Genomic DNA, 6305 nt, shown 5'->3' with positions numbered 1-6305 from the left:
GTTTATACTGGCTCTCGGAGCAACTAATGAGGGCATAAGATTGTGCGGGCATATTTAGAAAACATGCCTACACCTGTGTCCCATGTTAATGGAGCTTATGCTACCCCTAGGGCTGAGACTTTGAAGCAGGGATAACTGTCAGACAAGAGGAAGGGCCTTGCTCAATGATACTTCATGAATCCTGAAAAGCTCATTCAAGTATGATCATCTTCCACCTCGGAATAAATGAAATAGCAGCCATCTCAAGACTGTCATATGTACAATTGTTGTGGGATCATTGAGCTGTTGTGCCCAAGATTGCGAATCCGAGAAATCACCAAGGAGCGGACACCGATGCAAACACATGAGGGTTTACTTACAAGCTCGAGCTTGGGTCCAAGTATACTCCATACAGCAGAGCAGGGGCTTGGACCCCGAGACTAAGAAGCACAGCAGTATTACAGGGGTCAGTGGCCAATGAGATTGTAACATACACAGAAAGTTGCACAGTCATGTTGGTCCACACGCAGGTGGCCAATTGAATCACGATTCACCCTATAGTGACCATTTGAACTAGCCTATTATTCTGGTTAGAATTGGTGCGCAGGTTTGGCGGGCAAAAGAGGGGTATTCATTCCTTGGCTGGTTAAAGGTCAGAGGTCCCGCATTCCTAAGTATGCTGGTTTCTGATAAGGGTGTGCTTAATAGCTAAACTAGAGTGAGGGAATGCCTTAAACAACAGGCAAGTCGTGTGGGAGGTTTTACAGGAGGTGGCGGGTGTAGCACAAAATGGAGTTAGTCCTGCTCTGCTTGTCCAGGGGCAGGGGATTTTTGTTAGATTTCCTGGATCCCACATTCCCCCCTTTTTCAGAGGATCCTTTGCAGGACCCAATCATGGGTCCTGGGCCCCTGTTGACAAAGGCAATGGTCTTAATTTTTCTCGGCCTCCACAGAGCGTGATGGTCAAGAAAGAATTCTTGAGATGTTTCATGGTGCAACTTAGAAAGCGTATTTAAGTGGCACAGGGCCAGGACCCATGCACATAAAGAGCTGCATTTTTGCTGTATGAAGCTGGTGGTTATACGCTTTATGTTCAAGGGGGAGGAGACGTGCAGGGAGTATTAGATCATAAATGTTTTCTTCAAATTTCTACTGCTAAAACTACTTTCGCAAGATTTCTCTGGTGCTGATCATTCAGTTCGATATTAACTATCAGTGACATTTACAGGCAGTCATGAGATCCTTTAAGAATGTAGGAGCCAGGGGATCCCTGGGTGGCGCAGCGGTTTAGCGCCTGCCTTTGGCCCAGGGCGCGATCCTGGAGACCCGGGATCGAGTCCCACGTCGGGCTCCCGGTGCATGGAGCCTGCTTCTCCCTCTGCCTGTGTCTCTGCCTCTCTCTCTCTATCTCTGTGTGTGTGACTATCATAAATAAATAAAAAAATTTAAAAAAAAAAAAGAATGTAGGAGCCAGCACATATTTGATCCTTATCGAAACTATGCAGACTATAGGTCAACCTTCTGGACTAAAAGTGAACATTTTTCTGCTTCTATCCCTCATCACAATGATGGGCATTTGTGTTGCCAAGATGGCTGCTTCATGTCCCCAGACACCATCTCCAGATGTTTAATGTTTTCTCTGTGAAATTATTCACAATGGTAAAGATAAAGTGGTTCAAACTTTACAAAAATATTGATGAGGAAATTTCACCCCAGAAATACGGCCAAATCTTGCCGTGTCATTATATCCCAGGAAAAGCTATAAAGAAAGTCAGAGCTCAGAACCCCTAGCTCAAAAACCATTTGAATGGGGCTCCTGGGTGGCTCAGTATGTTAAGTGGCTGACTTGGTCTCAATTCCCGGCTTGATCTCAGGGTTGTGAGTTAAAGCCCCACATTGGGCTCCATGCTGGGCATGGAGCCTACTTTAAAAAAAAAAATCGACAATTTCAAATGAGTTTTATTCAATAGCTCTGTAGGGGAGGAAAAATAATTTTCCCTCTACCCTTCTAGATTCTTGGCTGAGACTTCCCTGTAATAAAAGACAAACAAAAGAAAAACAAACAGAAGTTTAATAATGTGTATACCTCACGTATACATGGGAGATACCCAACGTTCACCATTTCCAAATATGGCTTTGGTTTCCCTTCTTTCCTCTCATCTTTCTAGTAGATAAATCCATAGTAAGGTAAAATCAACCTATTATTAGTGTTTTGTTTCAAGCAAATTAGTGTAATAATAATTAAAATATGCCTTTGGGTTATTCTTTTGTTGCCAGGTGGACTGGGGAGATCTCCAGGCCCTGTGGCCTCCACCCAGGCCATCTCTGAGATGTTACCAAACGCTCTTGGTCTTGTTGCAAGAAAGAATTCAGGAACGATCAGACATAGTGGCTGTGTAGTATAAATGGGCAAGCTTTTTTTTTTTTTTTTTTTTTTTTGAGAGCTGGAACTGAGAATAAAATGACCTCTTTAACAATCACTATGGTGGTAGGGAAGCAGGAATCCTAAGACTCGGGAAAATGCAGCACATTTCATCTCTGACTCTTGGAGATCTGCGAGCAGCTCAGAAAGTAGCTTGGCTCAGTCACCATCCATACATAACTAAAGCTCCTTGCTGAGTTTCTGCATTTGCGGTGTGGAGGCCTGACAGGCTCAGGGCTGGCAAGCTATTCCAGGGAACTTGAAGGGCTTGCCTCACTCCTTCCCAGGCCCAGTGAGGCCAATGATGTCAATGGTTAGCCAGTGCTGAGAGCCTGAACCTGCTGCTGGCCTCCTGCTCTGCACTTAGCAGAGGATAAAGAACGAGTCCAGTCTAGCCTCCAACCCACTGGCTGAGAGGGATGATGACCCCAGGAGACATCCAGCCAAGCCCCAGCCTCAGGAGAGAAAGAAACAGATACATACTCTAGTAGATGGGGCAGTTTCCTGGAAAGGCAGCAAAGGAAAGCAACCAAGGGCCCCAACTACACCAAAAAGGGAGCCTGAGACCCCGGGGGGGGGGCAGAAATGGCAAGGGTGGCCAAGTGTGCACTGATTTATTGACCAAACCTCATATTCCAAACAACTTGTGTGACAGGCCAGGATACCCCAGGCCTGTGGCAGCTGAACATAGAATTCCTGGTGGAAAGCTTTAGGGGAACACAGTGTAGCCAGGGCTTACAGGGGAGGCCAGCCTTGGAGGAGTCCTACACAGGTCTTCTGGAGAAAACGATTACACCCACGCATTGAAAAAGAACCCCACAATCAAATGGCGCAAATGATAAAAAGACCCACTGTGGCCCATGGTGGAGAGAGAGTTCTGCAGCAATTGTGGGATGAGAGCTGTTCTTCAGGGGCTGAGCCTAGGCACTCAGGCCTCAGCTGGCCTACCAGTGAAGGCCTGAAGGTGGTGTTTTCTCATCTTTATTGCTTTCCAGGGAGAAGGGAGGGATCCGGACATCAAAGTGGGAGCCATCAGGCCTCTCAAAGCGGAATGTGCCCCACATGTACCCGCTGGAAGCTTGCAGGGAGACGTGGCTGCTGAACTGGAATGCGGGCTGCTCCTTGGATAACACTGGTTCCCTGCCCACCACCCCTTGGCCTCTCACTGTCTCCAAGGTGCCAGATAAACTGAATATCCTCCAGTGTCACTCCCGGAGCTGCACCACATCACTATCGAGGTTCTATAAGCGGATACAGTAGTGCCACCAGTAGACATGGGAATTCTGGGCTTCCCTCATGCCCATGTAGAAGGGGATGACAGTGACACGAATGTTCTCTGTTGTCTCCTGGTGAACATCAGAGAGCTCCAGCCAGGGGTGGTTCTTCTCTTGCCAGGCCCATAGCGTCTCCTGGGCCACAAAAGGGGGTGCTTTTGTCTGGTCATACAGAAGAAATCTTTCAAACAGCTCATGCTGGATGGGAACCTGATTGGTAGAGGTATAGGGGAGGATGTCTTCGCAGCTGACATAGTCCAGGCCTGGGATGGCGTAAAGGGCCCAGCTGTCATCATGGTTAGCCAAGAAAGTCACAGCTTCTGTCTGAGATCTCTGAGATATATATGGACAGTCTCGGGCATCAATCAGCACCTGATAGTAAGTGTGAGTTTTGCCTTTCACCTCCTTAGAACCATGGCCAGCAGGATTCTCTGCTTTCTCTGGAGCTGCAGAAACCACATCCGGGTCATTTAGTCTGGCCTGCCAGGGAAACAGGACGACACCTCGGTAGCCAAAAACACTATGAAGAAAGAGCTGCCCGGTCTCATATTTTCCATTCTGTTTTGGCACCTCAAATACACCAACCGTCTCCAAAACTTTGCCCTCTGGTCGGTTTAGGGAGGAGAGGTGCCTCCGCGTCGTCGCTGTCGCCGCTGGCAGGAAGGCCCCACCTCCACCTGCCACACAGAGTGGCCTCGGCCCCTGAGCCCCGGTTAGCAAGCGGGCCCACCAGCGGCTGCCCACGACACTGGGCCCACGCCGCTGCCCGGGCAAGCTTATTAAAGAGAGAATATACTCTCATGATGTGAGAGCAGGTGAGCTCCAGGGAGAAGCTGGGCTCCCTGGGGTTTTGAGTCTTTATCTTTTATTTACAGTTGTTAACTAGATGTGGAATATTTATTACTTGAGAATGGGATTTCTTGGGAGCAGGTTTCATGCCTTTTCTCCCTTACGTGGTCAGGGTGTCTGGCTTCCTTTGTCATACGCCTGTCTGGTTTGATCCAACTTCCTGTTGCTTTGTTTTTGGAGTGCGGCCAGGACACGTCTCTAATTTTGTTGTGCCCAAGATTGCGAATCTGAGAAACCACCAAGGAGCCGACACTGATGCAAACACACGAGGGTTTATTTACAAGCTCGAGCTTGTGTCCAAGTATACCCGACACAGCAGAGCAGGGACCTGGACCCCAAGGTGGGTTTCAGCTTAGTTTAAAGGACTGGTCTAGGGAACCTCCAGAAGGGGTGGAGCAATTCCTCAAGTTCTGTTTACATTTTGATATGGGCCTTCAAGGGCATTGAGCTCTGTTCTTATTCTAATAGGGGCTTCCTGCCTTTGGCTTGGGCTCTGTTTTTATTCTAATATGGGGCTTTCTAGGACGTTAAGCTGTAAGCTGTTTTCTTCCTGTAATTGAAGTAAGGTAAAGTTCAGCTCTTATTCACAGGGGCCTGGGATGGCTGTACTTGTGATAACCCTGAACTTAAAGTGGAATGGCCTTAATTTTCTCGGCCTCCACAATTTTCCCATAGCAAGCCATGACTTTCTGTTTGCTGGCCTCCAGGCATCCTGTTAAAACCTAACTAACTGGGGCAACGGGGTGGTTCAGTCATTTGAGTGTCCAACTCTTGGTTTCGGCTTAGGTCATAATCTCAAAGTCATAAGATCAGAGCATTAGGCTCTGTGCTCTATGTGTTGTCTACTTGAGATTCTCTCCATCTCCCTCTCCCTTCCCCCACCCTCCCCTGCTCATGCTTCCTCCCTCTCTAATACATAAAATCTTTTTTATTTAATTATTTTTTATTTAATTATTCATAAGAGACACACAGAGAGAGGCAGAGACACAAGCAGAGAGAGAGGCAAGCTCCGCACAGGGAACCCAATGCGGGACTCAATCCCTAGACCTGGACCTGATCCCTTGACATGGGGATCATGCCCTAAGCTGAAGGTAGATGCTGAACTGCTAAGCCACCCAGGCATCCCAATAAAATCTTTTATGTATTTATTTGAGAGAGAGAAAGAACAAGTGGGGAAAGGGCAGAGGGGAGGGACAAGCAGACTCTCCACTCAGCAGGGAGCCTGACGTGGGGCTTGATCCCAGGATCTTGAGATCATGACCTGATCCGAAGTAAGATGCTTAACAGACTGACACCCAGGTGCCCCACCAGAGGCTTTTTTTTTAAGATTTTATTTATTTATTTATTCATGAGAGACTGAGAGAGAGAGAGAGAGAGAGAGGCAGAGACACAGGCAGAGGGAGAAGCAGGCTCCACGCAGGGAGCCCGACGTGGGACTCGATTCCAGGTCTCTAGGATCACACCCTGTGCTAAAGGCAGTGCTAAACCGATGAGCCACCCAGGCTGCTGCCCCCCACCAGAGGCTTTTCATTCTTTATTTATTTATTATTATTTTTTAATAAATTAATTTTTATTGGTGTTCAATTTACCAAAATACAGAATAACACCCAGTGTTCATCCCGTCAAGTGTCCCCCTCAGTGCCCGTCACCCATTCACCCCCACCCCCCACCCTCCTCCCGTTCCACCACCCCTAGTTCGTTTCCCAGAGTTAGGAGTCTTTATGTTCTGTCTCCCTTTCTGATATTTCCCACACATTTCTTCTCCCTTCCCTTATATTCCC

At 47.7% G+C, this 6305-nt stretch overlaps 1 pseudogene; it reads right to left on the bottom strand.

Annotated features, from left to right (window-relative positions):
• Positions 1-3094: 3094 nt before the first annotated feature.
• On the bottom strand, positions 3095-4658 carry LOC129517906 (polymerase delta-interacting protein 2-like; annotated as a pseudogene).
• Between the last annotated feature and the right edge of the window lie 1647 nt (positions 4659-6305).

This window comes from Nyctereutes procyonoides, unplaced genomic scaffold, assembly GCF_905146905.1.
Source record: "Nyctereutes procyonoides isolate TBG_1078 unplaced genomic scaffold, NYPRO_anot_genome, whole genome shotgun sequence".
NCBI classification, from domain to species: domain Eukaryota; kingdom Metazoa; phylum Chordata; class Mammalia; order Carnivora; family Canidae; genus Nyctereutes; species Nyctereutes procyonoides.
Note: the sequence above shows the minus strand (reverse complement) of the source record. Positions and strands in the feature narration are given on the sequence as shown.